Consider the following 22561-nt stretch of genomic DNA (forward strand, 5'->3'; position numbering starts at 1 on the left):
TTGGTCACATTATGCTACTTGCTTTCCTAAATTTCTTTTCAGTTCCAGATTCAGTACTCTACAGTCAACATACAGTGATCAATATTGGTGGAGGAATCACATCCAAGTTGCAGCATTCTCTTTCCTAGCAAATTAACCAAGAAACCCTGTCACTCCTGGGTTTGCAGTGGGGTGTATCAATTCAAGTCCTTTCAAACCTATTCATTTCTTAATGCAGTCATAATTCCAGAAACTATGACATCATCCTCTTGATATGATTACTCTTTTTCAGAAGAGGCCTTTCCACACTGGGTTTATCTTGGTTTCAACTTCCAGCAATCAAGTGACCACCTTGAAAACCTGCTCAAATGCAGAAGACAACGATGTGTCTGACCGTAAATACAGTCAGACCCTTTAGTCAGTCCTTGGTGCAAATGCCTCCTACACTGACATCTAACAGTACTGCAGTCACAAATCAAAACTGGTGTTTAATTTAGTGGTAGCATTAATTAGTGTAATAATCTAAATGTACTGCATTACTACAGGCTGAAATAAAAATAAATGCTTTTTTTTAAAACAAAATCCTTTACAGGAAAGTATGCAGTGGCCCCATACCTCAGGAAAGAAACCAAACACTGTAATGACTGTCTCATGCCCTGTTTATTTTCTTTCTCTCAGTTTTATACTTCATATTCACTTTTTCTACTTTGGGGCAAGGAAAAGTGTCTGAGAGCCACTAACAGAATAATTAAAACACTACTTTTTAGCAAATGGAAATGTTCAGTGATCTGGTATGCTCTCCTTTCTCTAGTGGTGGGAGGAAAAGGCCTTTAATTTTAGAAGTAGCCAAAGAATCCTTGTAGTCTGATCAACCGGGAATTCCTCTGTTGTCCTCATGTTGCTCCTAACTTACCATGAGGGCTTGGAGAGATCCTTCCAGCTCCTGGCACCTGCATCTCCAAAAGTTAGTAGGAATGTTCATCTTGTGGGAACACAAGGGTCATCTGGTATGTAGCGTTTGAAAGAGTTCCTGAGTATGCGAAGTGCATTTGTCTTCAGTGCTGTAACTGCTTCCTTGGCTATTCAGACTTCAGCAAATTTACTTCAGCAAATACTAATTACCTCAGCAAGTGCTAATTACTTCAACCTCTGCTAATTACATGTAATTTGAATTAATGGCTATTTCCAGCCTGTTTCTTTCCTTTTTTTTTGGTCACCCAACAGTCTGTAGTTCATCTAAGTTTCCTGGTCTTGTTGTTCCCAAGTCTGTATCCAAACTCTAGACCGCTGCTTTCCTGCTGTGTCTGGGTTATCCAGTGCTTTATATCTCCACTATTTATCTTCTCTGCCTCATGGACCAGTTCCCCTTGATGCTGACCAGCAAAAGCTGACTATGGTAGAGGGTGATCCCGAGCTGAAAGAAAGAACAACAGCCCCCAAAGTCCTGAGGGAGGAGTAAACAGAAAACTCTGGGAACCCACTCCTTCCTTGTAAAATGCAGAAGCATTTGAGAAGGTTGCTCACATCAAGGCTAAGAGGGAGCATAAAAGTTTCTTCCTTTCTGGGAATGGTTTGTGGTTTTCAATGTGAAATAAGAGTTGTGTGTTTTGAATCTCTCTGGCTGCTTTCCATGGGTTTCCCTTTCTGCCCGGTCGGCTGACCTCTCTTGAGCTTCATATCTGTGTTTTACATTCTTTGAGGGTTTTGCATTTCTACATCAACGTCCAGCCCATTTTTCTGAAATCATATGCTAGCAGTTTGTTGGTTTTTTCCTGTGTGTTGCTCTCCTTTCCTCACTCATCTGTGTCTGTCTGTCACTAAGTAGTTTGTAATTCAGGTGTAACCTTTTCATTTAGTCAATTCTGGGCTCTGGGAAGAGAAACCTGCAGAGCTACAAATGTTTAGTTTCCTTTCATCCTCATTTCAGTGAGAAATGTTGCTGCAGGCACTCAGCTTGTGGAATTGGTCTGTGTCCATGACAGGATGGAGAATGGAGGGCATGGAGCATAACAGCAGCATTTAGCACATAACATGCTCAAAGCCCCCCACGTGCAGATGTTACTCCTCCCTGCCATCTCTGTGAGGTAAGATACACTCTGTAAATGGTGTTAAACCAGAGACATCCCTGGAACAGCTGTTGGCAAGACCAGCAAATGTATAGGTGTTCATCAAGAGCCCTCCTCAGAGGGCAGAAGCTGTCAGAGTGTGCAGTTAGATTGATTTTGCACTTAGAGCAGTGACCAAAGGGTGGCTCCCCAGCCTCACAGTAAGGCTTAGGAACCGGAGCTAATGCTCTCAGAAAATTTGAACTCCTTTACTGTCATTCTCGGACTGTGATTTCCATCTAACCAGCTTTGAGCCTAGTTCAGTGCAACCTCTGGGTTTTTTTTTTTTTATTTCCTGAGAAGGAGAGTGGAGTTGGGAAAAGGAGTCTGGATTATGTGAACTGATAGGGATCATGCATTCACAGATTTAAAATCACTCTCCCAGTTATACATGCTATATGGATTATTTTCTAAAAGCAGTGACATTACCAGTAAACACATGCTGTTATGTCCTGTGAATATCAGTATTGTCTAAAGTAAGATTTGGTTTCTTTTTTTTTTGCAATTAGAAGAGTAAACTGGGAATCATTGCAATTCCTGTACTTTTCTTGTGGAAGGCTGATTATACAGGGTCCAGTTTTAGAGTACCCAGTTACATCATGTGCTGAACATCTTCAACCTATATATGCTTCAGGATGAGAGAAAGACATTCAGCACCTTAGCAAAGATGTTTCCTCTTTGTTGGTACTTAGATCATTACTTAAGATTGAGCAGTGAAAACAAACTCTGAATCATCCTTCCATCACTCAGTTTTTCAGTTGAAATTTATCATTATTCACTCAGGTGATTTTCCACTCTCTGATATTTTCCAGGTGTATTAGACAGTGTGTAGTTCTTGTGATAAGAACACCTTTTATAAATAATTTTCAGCATTTTCAAAATTACTTGCTCTATAAACTTTCTGGTTTACTTTTATTAGCCATGCTTTGAAAAATGGTTTTGTAGAATTTTGAGCACTTTTCTGTACTTAGCATTGAAAATATCAGGGATTTCAACAGTCTAAGGGCAGGGAAATATCTGTAGCTCTTCAAGGACACAACTTCAGCTGTGCAAGGTCTGAAATGTAAAAAGTATCATTACTGCATTTCCTCTGAAGCTTAGTCTAATTTGCAGTTAACTAATTTAATTATGTTAATTTACTAATTTTAAGTTTTACACCATTCAGTGAAGTGAAAACACTTTCGGTTGAGCAGTGGTTTTGGAGGTGATGTTACAAGGGCTCTGTGTTCATCTTTGGATATTGTTATTACAGTTTACTTTTTCTACTGGGCCTGTTATAATTGGCTGGTATCCTACTGAATGCCTTTTTATTTAGTTGTAAGGGAAGTTTTTGCCCACAGGTAGAGCCTTGATTTATTATGAAGACAGTGCTGTGTCATTTGAAAAAGTATATTTTGAAGCTGTAAATTATTGATTGATGATAACTACAGTGAGGCCCATAAATACATGATTTTGGGTGGTGGCGGTGGAGATAAAGCTAGGAAAGAGATGCTTAGGGACATCCACTCTCTAACCTCCAGGCATAAGCAATTTTCAATTGCAGATTCAGGTAGAAAAGGTTTTAAAATAACAACTCCTTTTCCCCTCTTCTCATCTCTCCCGCTGCAACCCAAACCCTTTCAGTCACAGTAATTTGTGGCAAGACATCTGAACATGGAAGAGAATGTTGGTAGTGAGGTCGGAAAGTGCTGCTTGCGCAGGTGATCCCTTATCAGAACTGCTGCTTGGCGGGCCAAGAAACCTTCCTGCAGCTTTCCTGGAGGACACTGATGGCTCTTTAATGTCATGTTATCTGCTGCTATGTGTGTGATGAGAGGTGAGGCAGGGAGAGGAGTCACAGAAGCACTATTGTGTACCTGATAAAAGATGCACAATAGCCTTGTAGAAAAACTACTTATTTTTTTTTAGTAGAGCCTGATCCAAAGCCTTTTGATGTTAATAAAAAGAACCAGCTTGGAATTAGGCACATGATTGAGTGAATTAGATAATTCTGAAAGAATCCAAAGGGATGTTAACAGTACAACTGGCTGATGAAAGAGGCATAGGCTCGGAGAGCCTTGGTACAGTGTGATCTCTGATATGCCTCATCTGTGGTTTTTGAATTTCACTGTGAAGATGTCCATTGTGTTAACAAAAGTTTATCAAATATACTGGCTCTAAAAAATCAGGAGAATGATGTTTTCCTAGGAATATCTGAGGAGAAGGTGAACATCTCTACAGTTATGCTGGTGGGGAGTTGCTGAGAAAACATTGCTCTCATACTTCTGATTCTGACCAGCAAAGCACGTCTGTGTTTCCTAGTACCAAGCAATGTGGTGTGTGAGGTGAGGTTGAAGTGTTTTACTTTATACCCTGGTGCTGTGAGTTTTTTATTTGTTTGTTTTCTTGCACAATAGCATCTCAAAAAAAAAAAAAATTGTATCCAGGCATTAGATCCTTCTCCCACAGGCTGTGATAATGCCATAGCCAACAAAATGACCTGAGTATGGTCATGTGGGACTGACAGGCATCATCCTGTGTTGCTGTGAATATATACAAGTACAGAAGATTTATTTGTACAACGATTAGAACTTTAGCTGATATTCCATGCAAGGTGAAACAGCTCCAGGAACTTTTTGAGAACAAAACATCTCAAGGTGGTTTCCCTCTATAAGAAAGATAAGGGTGGGTCCCACATGGGAATTTGAAATCTTAAGGAAGAGGATAGACTTAAACCTAAATCTCCTGTGCCTTGGCAAATCTCCCAGTAAACATAGTCCCTTCTTTTTTCAGTTTGTATGGGTAACTAGTTTTTGTTACTTGCTGAAGCCAAAAAAAAAAAAAAAAAAAAAAAAAAAAAACCAAAACCATAAAACCCCAAAACCAAAAGAAACCAAAAAACCCAAACAAACCAAACAAAGCAAAAAAAAACCAATTGTGAGGCTTTATGTGGGATAATTAAATTGCCTGTCTTTCAGAAAATAAAATATTTACCTCAAGATGTCTACACATCAAACATCTGTACAATGCACCAAAATCTGTGTGTTCAAGCTTGCTTTCCCTCTATGTTAATTCCCTTGCTTTATTTTTAAATCTGCTTCAGCTACTGGAGTATTGAAATGAACATTGTTCCTGCTGCGTTCTCTGAGTATTTGTAAACCAGCTGGTGAAACAGAAGTGTCTGTCTCTCCATCAGCCTGGAACAACTGTACCTGTCTGAGGGGAGCTGGGCAAGGCTCTTCTGGCAGGGTGGTTTCACTGGGAGGTTGGTCCCAGTGGGCTGAGCCAGCTGTTCAGGACTGGTTGTGAAGGCTGTCTGCCACTCTGAGGAGTGAGAATTAATCAGTGTGGCCTGATTAATGATGCCCAGAGAACATTCCCTTCCCGAGCAGCATAATTTAATAGTAACTCTGAAATTGTTTCCTTCTGAATTTTTGTTGATCCATCCACCCTCCAACACTCTCAAATCAGAGAGATTTTCTTCTGCCAGCTGCATTGCATAAAAAGTTCCACTCTCTCCATGGCCCCTGAAGTCCAAAGTAAACACACAGGAACATAAACCCGTTCACCCCTTCTGGGCCCAGCGCTCAGCAGCCTCCTCACCCCTCCAGTGATCAATAAAAGCCAGAAAGGAAAGAAACAAGAGCAAATACTTCCATCCCACTTGGTATCAGAGACCCTCAAGTCACTGGCAGCAAGAAAAATCACTGCTTTTCTGCCAGGCTTTCTTTGCCAAAGGCAGACTTTACTTGGGAGTAGCCGTCCTTGGCTCCAGGCCCCTCAGTCAGTTGCCATAAATAGCTGGAAATTCAACCTGTCAAGCTGTTCCCTGCCAGTCTAACACCTACTTCCTTCAGGTGCCACAGGGTGGGACATATTAGGAACTCAGCAGCCCATTAATTCTTTCCTGGTTTCTGTGGGAGGTCTTCATAGAAGTTCAAGATTTTCTTGAGAGGCAGAAAATTTGGGATTTGAATTCCACCCCCTGTAGCAAGCATGGAGCATATATATTAATGCTAAAGTCTGCCAGTCTTTTTATCAGGATACAAATGCACTTGTGCTTTAAAAGTGAATGAAGGCAACGGCCAGGAAAATGTTGTGGTGCAATGAAAAAGTGAATTGAGGTGCAGAGTACCCTGTAATTTTAGTGTTCACAGGTAAGTACAGCAATGGCAACATAGGAAAAGGGGCAAAGATTTTTTAACATGGTCTGTAATACCTTAATTATGGGACATTAAATTTCAGGCTCTCCAGAACAGACTCTAATTCGAAAGTTCAGTGCTTAAGTGCCTTCTGAAGTGTTTCTAATTAGCCATCTAGAAGGTCTAGTCAGTCACCTTGAGCTGTTTCTGTAAATTTTACTAAGCAGCTTTCTGTATCTTCCTCTTTTGAAGGCTTTGTAACTTTGAAAGCACTGTTTGCTCAGTCGAACAAATTAAATTGGGTTGTCTTCCCTTGAGCCATGTTATCTGGACAGAAAGAGTGCCTCACTTCCAGTGTGGAAGTGCCGTTCTTCCAGTCCAACTCTCCACAGTTTTTGTGCAATGCTTCCTTATTCCAGATAAGAAATTGCAAATATATTTTATTTGTCCTGTCCATTGAAAGCTCTTGAGCAGTGATCAGCAAACAGGAATTGTGTGACGCAGGAGAACCACGCAGTGGGGTTTATTGAAGCATGAAGTGTAGCTACAGAGGCAGTGCATTTTCAAAAGGAGAGACAGAGAAACAATGTACTTGGAAATAAAGGCTCTCTATCTGTACAACAAAGTGATAACCTGGGTTTGGATGCACACCACTTTCATGCAGATGTCTGTCCACCATCTGCCCATTATTATACTTCCTTTAAGCCAGAGTTTCTTTCATCCAATGCTGAGAGACATTTTCTCATTTTGCACCCTTTCATTTCCTCTCCTATCTCCTGTGTTTCCCATGACTGGGACATCCCTTGCATGTTGTAGATGATTTTGGGAAGAAGGAACAGCCATGCACATCTCTCTGTCCCTTGTTCTCTGACAGCAGTAGCTGTTAAGGAATATTTAGGACCCAAAGTTCTTTACTGCACCTTTTACCTCATTCACTTAAAACTACTAATTTCTGGCTCAAATCTGCAGAACAAATATTGGTTTTGATGTCGTGTTGTGATGTTGATGGAATCCCACAAGGGCCAACAACTGTGAAAATTATTTAGTTGATCGTTTCCTACAAAGACCTGGGAGAATATTGCATAGTACTTTTTTTTGGGATCTCAGAAAAACCACTTCCCAGGCTTTGCCATCACAGATCTCCATGGTTTGCAGGTGATCTCTATGAAAAAGGAGCCAGTGGGGAACACTCAGAACAGTAGTCTTAGGCTGAATCCTACTAATTTGCACCAGAGAGTGGATTTTTACAGAAGTTAGAGGTGGTGGATAGGGGAGGGAAAGATGTGTAGCCTTTCCTAGAACCCTGCTAGTGTTTCACAGTGAACTCGTTCCAGGTGGTTGTCAGTTTAATCTGTTCTGTGTCAGGTGGGCTGTGTTGCATTCAGAGGTTTTTGGTATGAAGAAACGCTCCTCAGCAGGCTCAGATCAGAATGAATCTGCCTTGGTGGAACTTCACAGCCTAGTGAAATGAGGAGTGAGAACTCCCTTTCCTGCATGTGTTTGAACCAGCTCTGTTTGGCCATGGCACCAGGGTATCTTTTGTGCCAATCTGTGACAGCTTCAGCTGCTCCTCTGGTGAGAACATGCAGGGACCTCGTGGTTCCACTGCTGTTGGTCTGGGTACGTGTATAAAAGAATCTGTGCACACGTTCATCTAGGTCCCTGCTCCAAAAATCTTCCTGTCACTGTTACCTCTGTGAAGATTTTCCTTCAACTTTAAGGGAAGTATTACCTAAAAGAAATTAATTTCCAGATGGTCCCTCTCACTCAAGATGATTTTGAGTGCCCAATTAAAAATTTAACATTTCCAGCACATAAAAACCGCAGTGTTAAAATAATCTTATCATTTGAAACATAAAAACTTACATATTCTCCAATTTTATATGGATCTACACCCTAGGTAAGATTGTTTAATGACTTCTTAATGATCTACTGCTCTGTCCTAAAGTTACAATTCCAAATATGATTTTAACGTGTTCCTATTTGTCGCATGCTATAAAAATGTCACATTTTTCATTGTTCAAGAACAATTCCAAAAGTAAACCTAGGATAAACCTAACGCACTTATTCCACAGTTATAGTTCACTGCTTTTGTGAAGTATACCATGTATTCTATAAATATTTAGCATATAATATAGTTCCTTTAGTAAATATTTAAGTAGCTATCTAACCTATTCCAGCACAGATGCAGACTTCCCCACGATGGGGGAAAGAAAATGTTGCTAGGGGTTGCTGTATTAAATGCTATACCAAGTGCACAGCCTGCTTTTGCAACAGCAGTGCATCTGTTATCTAGAATAAATATATGGTTTTGACTCTGAAAGGATTATTTGTATCAAGTAAAAAGCTTCCAGGAGTGGAGGCTTATTATAATTGTATCTTTTTGCAGCTCTTGATCATGATGGAAATCTCTTTTCTTAGGCTGTTCAGTACCACTGTTCAGTACTCTCCGTTCAAGGAGAGAGAGCTGACTAGAAAGCACCAGTGGGATTGGAAGGGGTATGATCTCTCAAATCCATGTTCCCAGATTACTGGCATTTTTGGCATTTGTGTTAGCCATGTTGTGAGTGTGAACTGGGTTTAACTGGATGTCTCTTTTCCCTGTCTTATCCTCCATTTCACCTAATAGGTGTAAATCTAAAACTCTTATTTTCCACAACTCAGGATTCATGTGTTGCATGAGACATGTTTATTGCTGCACTGTACAACCTTCAAAAGAAATTCAGAGAAGGTCAGCTCTTGTTAGCTGTGGAAGATGGGAGATCGACTTTGCTTTCCCTTCTAGTCAAAATATTCCAGAGCCTTGAGGTCCCTTACAAAAATATGATGGGCTTGCCTGCAGTTTTATCATGATGTCATAATGGGCTTGCAATAACAGCTTTCCAGTAAGACACAATAATAACACACACACACAGGGTCACACTGTTTAACTTTCAGTTTATTCTGCTTTTTGCCTCCAGCTCTGCTTCTGTCTGATGCTGTGTGATTTGAAAGCATTCCTAACAGGCCAGGAGCAAAGCCACAGGCTCTGGCACCTCTGACATGCTCTGTTCCCTTGCTGGCAGAGCCTCTTTAATGTGAAGTTAATCACTTTCTTTTGAACTGTTTATGGCAACAAATTGGATGTGAAATAATAAACATTGACAGTTTTTTTTCAATATTAAAGGTATCCCAGAGCTGGCATGAGGTCCTATCAGTTTCTTGAAGACAGACTTTTATGTGTAACCTTCTAAAGTATTTTGTGTGCCAGTGAGAAATTCTCCTGGCATCTTCCAGGATTCCCAGGCTCTTTTATGCATTAAAGGTCATTAAAGAAGTTTTTTTTTTTTTTTTTTTTTTTTTTTTTACCCCAAATCTAGAAAAATAAAAAACCCAAAACAAAGCAAACAAAAAAACCACCCAAAAAAACCCCACAAATAACAGCAACCATCAACCCACTACCCTGACTAATTATTTGATGTCTAATTAACTGGGGCAACACAGGAAGAGCATCTTCATTTTCTTGCTTCAAATTTGGAAGTGATTATTTCTCTCGATTTCTTTCCCCAATAGTTACAGAAATTTGCTCTTCACCTACCCCCAGACAAACCCCCTTTGATACAGTATGAAGAGCAATATCAATGCCTAGTGAATGTACATAATATAAAGTTGGTGCTATTATGTTAAAATTAAATTTTGGACTTTTAAACTCCTCAAAGGTCTTGCCTACCCTAGAAAGCTCTGTGGTGCTTAAATAGCTGGAGAATGTGGTTGGTTCCAGCTAATTTCTTCCTTTTGCCTCCTAACTCACATTTTCACAGTTTCCTCTTGAAAATGATAATTAAAATAAGTTATAGTGAAGCTTTAATGTTGTTTGGCACAATTTTACTTTTGGCGTATAAGCAAACATTTTAAAGCAGGCAAATACTGTCTCACATGGGGTTTGAGTTGGCTGAAGGTTATGTTAAATATCAGTTTGGGTATGTGCCCCAAATTCTCATCTCCTCCTTACTGCTTGGGAGATTTTTCTTTTCCTCACTATCATTTTAAACACATTTCAAGTCATTCCCAAATCCAGGTAATACAACAGCATTTCTGACAACTGCACAAACAGTACATCATGCAATGACTGGTTTAAAATTTTAACCTTGAAGTATGAAGTGCTTGAGTGCTTCAGTTCAGGTATGGATGTAAGGATAGACTTCAGTTTCAGGGAAGCACAGGTTCCTCTCCATTTTGCTGCTTCTGTAGCACTGGAACTAGTGGCACACACACAGGGACATGGATGAGCAGATGAAAACAATGAAGAACAGTGAATACAAAAGTGAAAGGTGTCCCAGCCAGGCCGTGCTGACTGTTCCAGCTGTGCCATAGATTTGTAATGATTAGCTGCTGACCAAACCACAGCAGCACTGAGATGTGACTCATGCCATGAGTGGCTTTTATGGGAGCCCCGTAGATTTCACAATGACTCTGGCTGTCCCATATATAGCAAGAGGGGTGATGTATGGCAACAGGAGCAGCGTGGAGAGGCAGAATGATCAGTTCCTGATGATTTGCAATGATAACTGGGGTCGTGAGGAGGGGGGTGGCTTGTGCTACAAGATCCTGCCACAGAGAGGGGGAGCAGGACGATGCAAAAGGAGCTTCATGGGCTGAGATTAAACTTTCTGTGTTGTGGGAAGCAAGAGCTGTAAACAAGATTTTGCCCTAACAATGTCTGCTTCCAAGTGATCCGTGAGCACAGCCTGTGGTCCAACAGGGGTCAGGATGCTGGTGGTAATCCTGGGCTGTGGCAGTCAGCAGTGCTCTGTGTCACTCAGTTATGCCCAAAAATCTCTTATGTAGCCAGGCTATGGGCCCAGAGAATCTAAACAGTGACTGCCAAGAGCAAGCATCGTGTGAAAGGGCTGCTGGTTCAAAAGGTTACTAGTTTTGTCTGAGGTTGTAGCTCTCTGAGATAAAGTCTGGCAGCAAAACTGGCTTTACGTTTTTCCCTTGTCTCTTTTTCCACTTTATCACTCTTCTACACCCATTCTGTGGTATCCTGACCCCCTCAGTTGTGTGTCATTTGTGTGGCCATGCCTGGCAACTGGAGTGCAGGCTTTCTTAATGCTCTGCAGGTACAAAACCCCCCAATAATGAAATAAGATAGGTGGCATTTGCTCATGGCCTCCCCATTCAGTACCTAATGGGAGCCTACAACAAAAGGACATCTAGTGATGGGACAAAGAAGAATTCCTTTAAACTGAAAGAGATTTAGAAGTTTAGATTAGATATTGGGAGGAAATTCTTTATTGCGAAGGTGGTGAGGCCCTGGCACAGAGAAGGGGAGGCTGTCCCATCCCTGGAAGTATTCCAAGTCAGGTTGAACAGGGCTTGGAGAAACCTGGGATAGTGGAAGGTGTCCCTGCCCATGGCAGGGGATGGGAACTGGATCATCTGTAATGGTCCCTTCCAACCCCAGCCATCCTGTGATTCTGTGATACCCACACATTTGGAGATCTTTGCCCTACTTTGCATTTGCTCCTGCCCCACACCTCAGGATCCCCCCAGTCTCCTGGCAAACTCTGGAACAGAGACTAGACAGTGTTAAAGGAATAAAGTAGGTATTTATTAAAAAGCCTTCAAAGAATACACCTTGGGCAGTAAAAGAGCCCAGCCATGGCTCTGCCCAAGATGGACAGCGGGTCACACGTTTTTATACTTTTATAAGTTTTGGTCCATTTACATTTTGGGGTTAATTGTCCAATTTCAGCTTCTAGTTATGAAGACTCATCCTCCCAGATTGCTCTCCTCAATTCACAGTTGTTTGTACTTTTTGGGCCCAAAGCTGCAACGGTGTCCTTGGTTCTCAGGTTGGAAAAGGATTGTTTTGTCTAACTAAAATGTGAAGAGAACTTGCTAACACTTTATGTGAAGTTCAAAATTATATACAAATGCAATACAGAATCTGGAAAATATGAAAGCTAAAATTTAAGGCATCATTTGTACCATGGACTCACCCAGGTAAAACTTCAGTATTTCCACAGTGAGCGTCCTGCTTTGTCCCACTGGCTTCAGCTGGGCAGCTCCTGTGGACTGCACTGGGGCAGGTGAAGCTCCTGCTCCATGTGCCACCCACTGCTCCATTCAATTGCCTGGTTCACAGCGTCCTGTTTTTCTCACTCCAGTTTTATGCTTTCTCTGAAGGCAGTACCGCAGTCTGCCCCACACATGTCCAGGTTTATTCCTGGTTGCAGTTGGTCTCACCAAGTAGGAAAGTATGAATTTGCAACCTTGTGGTTATTTTTATATAAGAATGTCTTAATACATGGTGGATGTTTGAGTCTAGCTTTCGATGTTTTTCAAACGGTGTCTGTATTTTGATTTTTAATTTGCCTCTGAGCAAGACTGTCTACAAACACTGGCCAAATCTGCCTATCTTGGACCTGGAAGGGGTCCCTGGAGAAAGTATTTCAAGTCATTTATTCAGCACTGGCTGCTTTTACATTTGGCTTGAAGTCTGACAACTTTCCACCAGACCTGCAGCATAGTAAAGCACATCCTCTCTGTGACAGCAGGAGAGCCAAGGAACTAGCAGGTTGCAGGAGTGAATGCTATAAAACAGATGCTATTAGTGGGCTTCACCAAGGGTGGGAGGCTGAGTACAGTAGCCCTATTACAGCCTCCAAGGTGGGCCACAAGATTGCTGTCTTATGAGCAAGCTGTGCCTGCAGTATTTGGCTCGGCATTGCATCCTGAAAATTCCAGCGCTGAGAAGCACTTTTGCGCTGTGAGTAAACTGTAAGCTAGATTTGAAAGGAAAGTTTTTGATTAAAATCAGCATTTCAGAGCCTTCGGCTGGCGGCTGGTGTGGTGTTAAGGATGGACATCGTTGGAGACTCCTGTGGTAAAGAGGCCCCGTGTCTGAGTGTTTAAAACTGGGTTCCATCCAGTTGTGATAGTGGTTTTTAACAGTCAGAGGAAAAAAAATATTGCTGTATATTTACACATAGGGACAGATTCTGCTCCCCTTAAAACCCGTGGCAGAGTTCCCATTGATTTCCATGGGTGCCTGCCTCAAAATGTTTGAACAGTAAATATATTCATCTGGGTGGGAAAGCAGGATAGAAATCCCTCTCACAGCCTGCTCCCAGTACTGCAAATGTCAGGGTTTTTCAGTGCTAGGCTCAGAAATGCTACTTCTAATTTTAAAATCCTTTAAACTTTAACAACCAGATGTGGCCATACTTCATGGCTGTCAATCAGAATCAACAGCCAGCATTATATTAGTCCATATTTCTTTCATTCCCCATATATGTAGAATTATTTCATTGATATGAATAACAAATATATCAGAGTAATTGAGAAATGTAGTATCAGGTACAAGCATTTGCTCTCTGAGTGCTTTTAATAAGAAATGTTTTTAATAATAAAGCTTGAATCCATTGATGCTAGATGAGCTGATCTGCTATGATATGGATTTTTTAGTGCTATAGCTTACGCTATCTCTGCATTTCCCAAAGAGTGTGCATGGCTGTGGGCACATAATTTTTGCCTTTCTCTCCATCTCTATCTTTACTGAAAGTTTTAGAAGTCCAGAGTCATTGGAGATTTTTAGTGATACAGCATACAAAATTTATAAAAAAACACTTATATAAAAAATCACTATCTTCTTCCCAGAAATCTGAGAAGAAAGCCTTTCTTCAACATCTCCTTCATTAAAGGACAAAGGTCCTTTAATGAAGAGCATTCCCTCATAAACAGCTGGCTTTGTTTTAAACCTGTAAGCTATATGTAAATTTCTGTTTCCAATAGTTTTCAGAATCAACTCAAATTATGCAGAGCAAAAACTTCTGGCAAATTGCTGTCAACCTGTGTCAACATTTGCATCAATAACACTTGGTATCAGTAGATGGAGGATCTACATCCAGGCTTTGGAAATCATGGTTCAATGAGTTGTTCACTGTCCTGACCACTAAAGGCTGTTCCTCTCCAGCATTCAGTGCTTCCCAAGGGCACAACTGCATTATGGAGAACCTGCATATCCTAAAATTCTGGGTCTGAATAAGCTATAGATTCCATCTGTGTTCTGATATAGGCAGGAAGAGGCCACGGCAACTGTCCAGAAAAAAGGAGGAATAGATGAGCAACAATCCTTGACTACCACAGTAATCAGAGGGAAAAAAAAAAAAAAGAAACAGAGAAGAATAAGAAGACATTAAAAGAGATTTAAAAAGCAGGGAGATAAAAGGAAAATATAAAAAGCAAGTAACCAGTTCAGCTGACATATCTAGGCTTTTAACATCACTCAGGTATCTGAAGCCACACACAGCTAATGGTAAATGGCACCACCCTGAAACAGCTGACCTCGGAAATAGTTTTGAAAACGCTTCTCACTCCTTTTTCCTTTGTGCTAATTGCATATTAAAAAAAAAAATGTTTAATGCCTGTGCAGACATTCTTAAGTAGCCTACGACTATTACTTAGAGAGTAAAAAAACCTTCGTCATCTCTTTCACTGCAGTTCTTGTGTTTTTACAGTGAATTGGTGATGTAAAGAAAGAACTCCCCTACTTTGCAGCGCATAAGCAACGACCTGCTAAATATGCATTTGGTGTCAAAGATGGCTCTCTTCACAATCCCACTGTGAGAGCAGCATCCTCAAATGTTTCTCAATCATTTGCAGAGTCACACTCAAAGTCTTTTCTATCAGTAACTGCATGCAGTCAGTAAAAATAACAAGATAACCTAGAAGAAGAAAAGCTCACATTTATTTCCTCACTTTGGCACAAATTACTAGTCAGAATTTTTGAATCTCTTCACCTTTCTGAGGTAAATAAATTGAGTGCCATGTGTCTTCCTATGTATGGGGCTTTCATATAAGATGTTAAAAACTGCATTGTGTAGATAATAGATCCATTGACGAGGCACCAGGCTGGGAATTGGCTGAGCTGGGTTCTCTCTGTGAGTGGCTGTGTGGGATTAAGGAAGTCGCTGAGCTGGGAGCCCCCATTTGTGACAGCCCCTCTCCCAGTAAACTCTTGAGGGAGGAGAGGAGCAGTCACCACACAGGGAGGGTGCCCATGGCTGGGAGAGCTTCTGTATCCCTGTACGTGGAAAGACAGGAGTTTGAGGGGTTTTTTGGTTGCTTGTTTTTACCTTCAACACTCCTTTCCTCTGCTGTGCAGTGTCTGGGGGTGTTAAACATTCACTGTGTTGCAGTGATTTCTCATCAGTGTGCTGGACCAGTGTCCTCGTGTCCTTTTTACTCCAGGTGGTGGCAGCTTGGTGTGAAAACCCCTGAGGTGGCAATCAGAATACTGGTACGGAGCACTCTATCACAGTTTTGTTACTGGTTGGCAATTTGATAGCAAAAAAAAAAAAAAAAAGGTTTTGTGTTAAGCTACACAAGTAGTGGGGGCTTGGGTTAGTTGTGATACTGAAAATACGACCCTGTTTTAATTTTTAAGTCTGCTTGAAATGTTTTGCCTTTAACTTCTTTTTCTCAAATCCTGCTTTAAAAAAAAAAACAAAACAAAGTGAAAGATACAATTTTGAAATGCTTCAACCAGCATCACTGCAACACATTTCAGCATTCCTACATTTTAATCTTTTTTAGTCAAAAGTGATTGCGAAATTCAGCAGCACTTCATTAATGGTTCCAGCTTCCCAGGACCACATAGTTCTGTGGATAAGCTACTTGCCAAACAAGCAATGAAATCAATTACTCCGTTCTATTTATAAAGAAAAACTTTAAGAATTCATCATTGTTTCACAAAGCTGATTTTGCAGACCTGTCTCTTACGGAATAAATTGGATTAATTTTCTGTCTTGCAGCGTGTCTGTCCAAAATAACAACCCCGGGAATGGTGGCTGTTTCCCATAGTTTGGTATTTGTTTTCAGCTGTGGTAGTGACATATTGTAATGTTTGTTGTCTGTGTTGACAGGAACATTTTCCATGCTTCTGGATGGTACTTCCTGAGTGAGGGGGCTTCAGACTTGTGCAGCGTAGGTGGGAGCTTTTCTTCCTTGTGTTTTTTTCTCAAACATTTCACTTCCCTGGCTGTGCCCACAAAATGGCCACAATGCTTCAAGGTCATCAGGGAACACACAAAAAAAACCTCTCCTAGGGAAAGGCAATTGGATTAATACTATGGATTAGAATACATTTGTGCTTGATTGATTTTCCAATATCTTCATTAACACTTTTGTTGATAACATGGCTTTTAATGGCTTCTATAACCACAAATGCAGCAAGGAATGAAGCAAATAGGTCATTAATCCTTTAAAAGTACAATTTAATGCAATGCTTCATTACAGGAAGTTAACAAATAAAACCTTTACTGTTTTAAGCCACACTTAATATTTTTATTAAGCACAGTTGGCTTGACAAAATACTCTTTGTGAGTCATCACTTCAAAGCAAGGTCCTGGGGACCAATAAAGTTGTGTCTGCAGCCCCCCATGCATAACTGCATGTAAGCGTGAGGTATTTCAAAATATCTCTTTCAAGTAATAGGAGTTGCACCAAGAAGAAGTAAAAGGGATATTTTGCTTCATACCTTTTAATTTAATATGCCCATGTGTGGATAAACCCTTGGGGAATGAGAAATTGATTTTCATTCTTTGCACAGATCCTACAGTAATTTGCACTGTCAAAATAGTCCATGGAATTTGTCTCCCAAAAATTATATCCTTGACAGACAAACAATAACAAGATAAATTGTCCTTTATTTCAAGCTTTTTTTGGAAAGAGACCAAAATGCCCTTATTATGGCTGATTAAAAAGGAAAAAACATAAAAGTAGCTGCCTTGCATACAGTTTAGAATTCCTGGACCAGTGGAACTGAGGGGATTAAGGACAAAGAGAGGATCCTAGAATTTTCTCTTGTAGTTCAGTCCATGCCAATGACTTTCTGTTTGAGGAGGCAAGGTGTTTAACCTCCCACTATTGATTTCCACTTGGAATGAACTGCAAATAGGTGTTGTTCTGGTGTTGCTGATACTGTCACATACCTGTGGATGGTCCCATCTGAATGTCAAAGTGAGCATTTTAGTGTGAATTGTACAGATTTCTGGAAACTCTTTCTAAGGAACATGATGGCTTTCATACTGAAGAAAGTGACATCTGCTTTTTTTGTTGCTGTTGTTCAAGGATCATCTGGATAGAGTCTCTTTAATTACTCTGCAAATAACGAGCCTGCAATGGTAATTTGTTGATGGAGGAATGGGAAAGTAAATCTATTATTTTCATGTAAGTAGAGAATAAATATTAGATGAGCTGTGTTTTCTGACAGAGACCATGTGTTCTGTTTGTGAAAAAATTGCTCCCTGCTGTAGTTGGATTTAATGTCTTCATTGTGTTTATTCTGCAAGAGATAATTCCTGCTTCAACAAGCTTACAATAAAATATTAATTGTTATTATAACAAATATTGCTGGAAGACAAAAATGGGGGGTCACCAGGCAGAAAGTGATGTAATGAATCAGAAGTGAGAACTAGATCTGTGTTTCCTGGGTTGTAGCTTGCAGCTGTGTTTGCAGGACTGTAATATCTCAAGTCCTGTGGTTTCTTTTAAGAAAATGCTACACTACCAGAAAAAAAACCCCAAGCAACAAAACACTGATTTGTTTCAAGATCCATCCATTTCTCCCCATCAGATAATTTCTCAGGCACTGACATCTCTTCTCTCAGAATTTCCTTGGATTTTGATTGTGCAATTTGTTTGTGGGCTGGATTAGTGAATCAGGACTGACTGCTGTAACAGATCATCATGTTTTTATGTGTTAGGATCCTGACAAGTTCAGAAGAAAGGTCCTGTGTAGAAGAAATAGAGGTGCAAAGCAAAGGTACTGGCATGAGTGGTATAAATTTGGGATGTAGATGCACAGGAAAGAGTTCACATGAGAATATTTAGATTTCTGTTTTCTGTCTGGGAAGCATTTTGCAAGAGTGTTTCTGTGAACAACCAATGGCTTTTTTCATCACCTTCTCCTCCTAATATTTCCTAATTATCTGTCACTTCCCTCTCTTATCCTGCTTCTCCATTTAGTGCCCCAGGAACATCCTGGGAGCTTGAGAGTAGACAGTATTGGTAAATGTTTAGCAATGGCTCATGCAGATTTCTGAATCCAGGGAGGTTCAACCCGTGGGAAAGTTTCAAGTCCCATTTTAGGAGTAAATTCCGAGTATTGTTAAATGGCTGAGGTTAGAAATAGTGGGAAAAGAGTAAATAGAAGCAGAGCTGCAAGTCAAGCCTTCACACCCTTTCTTCTCCTCTCTCCACAGCCTCATGCACTGTTGCTGTGTAAGGAACCCTGTTCCTCTCCCTGCAGCCCCTATGAGTGGGCAAGTGGATCTATAAAAACCAATAGAACTGAGGGAGAGGGAAAAAAAAAAAAAAAAAAAAAAAAAAAAAAAACAACAAAAAAGCCCCAACCCACCCAACCAACTCTTGATCTTCAGGCTCTGAGACTTTGGCTGAGAGCCAAGTGATCCAGACAGCAGCCCATTCATAGCCGGGGAGCCCACGCTGGATCTTCTGGGCGCGCACTGGGACCACAGAGCACTCAGCACATGTCAGCACAACTGATAACACACTTGTGACTCCCAGCCCCTGCCTAGCACAGCCCTGGCGGGCTCTCAGCCCTAATTAGCACACTGCTTCACTGCCACTGGGAGGTTAAAGCCACAGCTTTATTTACTGCACAATTAATGGGTAAAGATGACTTAATCATAACTTAAACATTCAACATTTACAAGAAAATTTCAAAATCCTTTTAGGAGCTCTTTTGACCTCGAGCCTCCAGGCAGACTTCTTGTAATGCAGAATTAACTGCCTGTTCCACCAAAGGACGTCGGGGCTCTCTGTGACACGATAGGTTTCCATCCCTGAACCAATTAAAACCGACATCAACTTAATAGACATTCTTGTGTGTAGGTCCTGTCCCAGTGTCAGGGTTCTTCTGGGCTAAATCAACGTCTGATGGCATCTGAGCACTGGCTTCAATGAGAATCCCCAAGCCTGTTCACAATGTTTGACAACCTGTTGAGTGAAGAAACATTTCCCAAAATCCAAACTAAACCTCTCCTGGCACAAGTTGAGGCGGTTTCCTCTCATCCTGTCCCTTGTTCCCTTGGGGGCAGAACCTGACATCCCCTGGCTGCCACCTCCTGTCAGGGATTTGTGCAGAGCTAGAAGGTCCCCCTTGAGCCTCCTTTTCTCCAGGCTGAGCTCCCCCACCTTCCTTAGCTGCTCCTCACCAGATTTGTGCCCCAGCCCTTTCCCCAGCTCCACTCTCTTCTCTGGACATGCTCCAGCCCCTCAACTTCCATCTTGTAGTGATGTACCCAGAGCTGAACATGGGATCTGAGATATAACTCCAGCAACAGGCCCACCAGCTGCCCCTGCTGCAGGAGGGATCACCCCTGCACTTAGCATGCACTTGGCACCCATTCCTCATCTCCAGAATAAAGTGATTTGCACATCACCAGCTGTACAGGCATTTTGGTAACACCCCACCACAGCTGTCTCACTGGGATGTGTGCCCCCAGAAAGGATGGGAGGGGGAAGAAGCTTTCCCCTGCCAAAAGCAGAGTGACTTCTTTTAGCTAAGTGTTCTCTGCTGAAATGAATTGTTTTTCAGTGTTGTGCATATTAACACGAGGCAATTGTCCACCCTGAAAACAGTGTCCCTCTTCCAGCTGGGCTCCTGAACCTCCAGTGCATTCATTGTTCCCAGCACATGGTTCTTTCCATGGCACTGAGTGCTAAGCTGGCAATTTCACCTCTCCCACCTCTGGTTCAGGCTGCACTGTGGAGCATCTTTGGCAGAAAAGGAGGTGAAGTAAAGAAGTAGCTGATATCAACTGAAGTGGATCAATAAAGGCTTTTAAACACTCATTTAGATATGTTGCTGTATTTTACAACCTGTAAATTGTAATACAGAATAAAACTGATCAAGAGGAAAAAAATTGTTCATAATTTTTTGGGGGAAGATGTCATTTTATGTCATTTTAAAAGTCTTGGTGCTGTTACTAATATCCAACTTTTTCATAGTCTTATGTATTTCTCCTATACCAAAATATAGATACCAAAAATGCCACATCTTCTGCCAAGTAAGACTTATATGAGGCCATAAGAGAAGATGAATGAATAGGAGCTGGTGCTTCCCATGCAGGCTGAGGAGAGACAGCAGAGTACAGTGATTGTGAGCTGTCAGGAGGCTGAGCAGCTGAGATGGGCAGAGTTGAGCCCTGTACTCCTTCCCCTGCATTCCTTTCCCTTCCTGATCCCACGAGTGTCTCCCAACCCTTTAAGAGGCATTTCCTCTTCCAATTCAGCCCGTGCTAGAAGCTGGTATAGAGTGGGAGGAACTGTAGAATAAAGGAAGCTTGTGGATCTGGAACTGGCCAGGGCATTGGCAAAATTCCTGTGCCCTCCTACTCTCTGCACCTGCAGTTGCCTGTGGCATTTGCCACCTGTCGGGGTGTGCTGTGACTTTGGGGTAACCATTGTGCTCTGCACTGCTCCATGACTGTTTTCAGATTGTCCTGGGAGGCTGCCTTGCAGGGGTGAGAATGAATGAATGAATGAATGAATGAATGAATGAATGAATGATTAGGAATCTAATCTTCTATCCCAGCCCTTCCACTGACTTGCCTGAACTCAGAGGGAAACCAGTTCCTCTGACTTCCATGCTCTTCAGCTTTCCTGCTTTCCTGTCTGGACAATGGTGCTTATCAAGAAAACACGAGTGACATGAAATACTTCTTGTGTTTGGAAAAAACTTTTCAAGTTTCCTGGATTTGCTGTCCCATTGGAAGTGTCAAGTACTACTAATATAGGAGAGTACGGTGGTTTTTTGCTTCCTCTGGCTGCATTATTCCCATCTTGGCTTCAGGAGTCATGTGCACATCCTCCTGTGTGTCTGTGCCAGCGCTGAGAGCTGTGTGTGCCAAGGCAGGCTATAGTGTCTGTACTCAATATGTACAGCCTACATACCACCCTTGTGAGTAAGGATGGCAGCAAAGGAAGAGGGGAAGGGGGGAGTATCTGTATGTCTGTGGATAAGATCATATATTTGTACAAAGTGTGTGTCTGTGGGCTTCAGAGACTGAAGGGAGTCTGTGGTTCAGACAGTCTGCCTGTTTTTTTCTCTCTCTCCTTTTTTTTTTTTCTCTCTGAAGGCAGCAAAATATGTTGATATGGATTTTTTTTTTTTTAAGTAGCAGCTTCTTGTGTTTTGAGTTAACACATTTCCTTCACATCAGATCCTGCCAAACATCATTTGCTTACTATTTCTGTGAAAGCAGGTTACCCAAAGGCAGCACCATTCCCCGTTGTTTGCTTCCAAACTGCTCAGAGACAAACTGTAATGAAACTTCTGGTTAAAAACAACAGAATATCAGCATGAGTAGAAAAGTGGAGAAAAATGCCTGTGCCTGTGCTTCATGTGTGCTTAAATATTTAGCTGAACTAGTGCCAAGGCTGTGAGTTTGGAGAGCAGAAATACTGCCACTGATGTGCTCTGTGGAACTCTGACCCAGTAACTTCAGCTGTGAATTATGTCCAAGGTGGTATTTTTGTTCAGTATTCTCACTGGTGAAATGAGGCTTTAATCAGATGAGAGCAAAAGAGGAACTTCACACAAACTAATCTACAAGGGAGTATGGGATTTTCATTCATGAGAATAATGTTTGTGATTTTTTTTTCTCCCAGAAATGCAATGCCCCCAGTAAGAAAGTATGAACAAGGAAGTGAACTCTTCCTGACTGCTGGAGTTTGCAAGTAATGACCTCTTTTCTCTTTCTATCTCATTCTTTTGTCCTTTTTTGTTGTTACCAACTAGCAAGATTTCTCAGTGGAGATAAGCTATTTTGTCTATGGATAGATCGTTCATCAGAGGGATTGAAATACATTCTTAATAAGCATGCTGAACATACCCAGCCATTAATAACATTTTTAGTGGTGAATAAAACAAAGGATATTACAGATTGCCAGCAGGGAAATTGATTTATCTTGCTTTGGTTGGTTGTCTGTGTTAAGAAATGTCACACATATTTGAAGTGTTTTGCATAGTTAGTGTCCTGTGGTTTTACCATATCAAAATCTTTGCTAAACTCTGTTTTGGCATCGTTTTCCTCACCTCATGTCAGCAAGGAAACACTGCTGTCCATGAGGCATGTTCAGTCAATTAACATATATACTTTTTGTACGTATAGATGTGTACATACCTATAAGTATATATGTTATGCATATGCTTAGGTATTTTGATTAATTAGAGCAAAAAATTTACTTACTTTCCCCCAGAGGATCACATTGCAATGTGCACACACCGATTTTGTGTGCAATCTTCGAGGATGAATTACTAACACAGGGGAAGACCTGCTG

This window comes from Anomalospiza imberbis, chromosome 5 (assembly GCF_031753505.1).
Source record: "Anomalospiza imberbis isolate Cuckoo-Finch-1a 21T00152 chromosome 5, ASM3175350v1, whole genome shotgun sequence".
NCBI lineage: Eukaryota > Metazoa > Chordata > Aves > Passeriformes > Viduidae > Anomalospiza > Anomalospiza imberbis.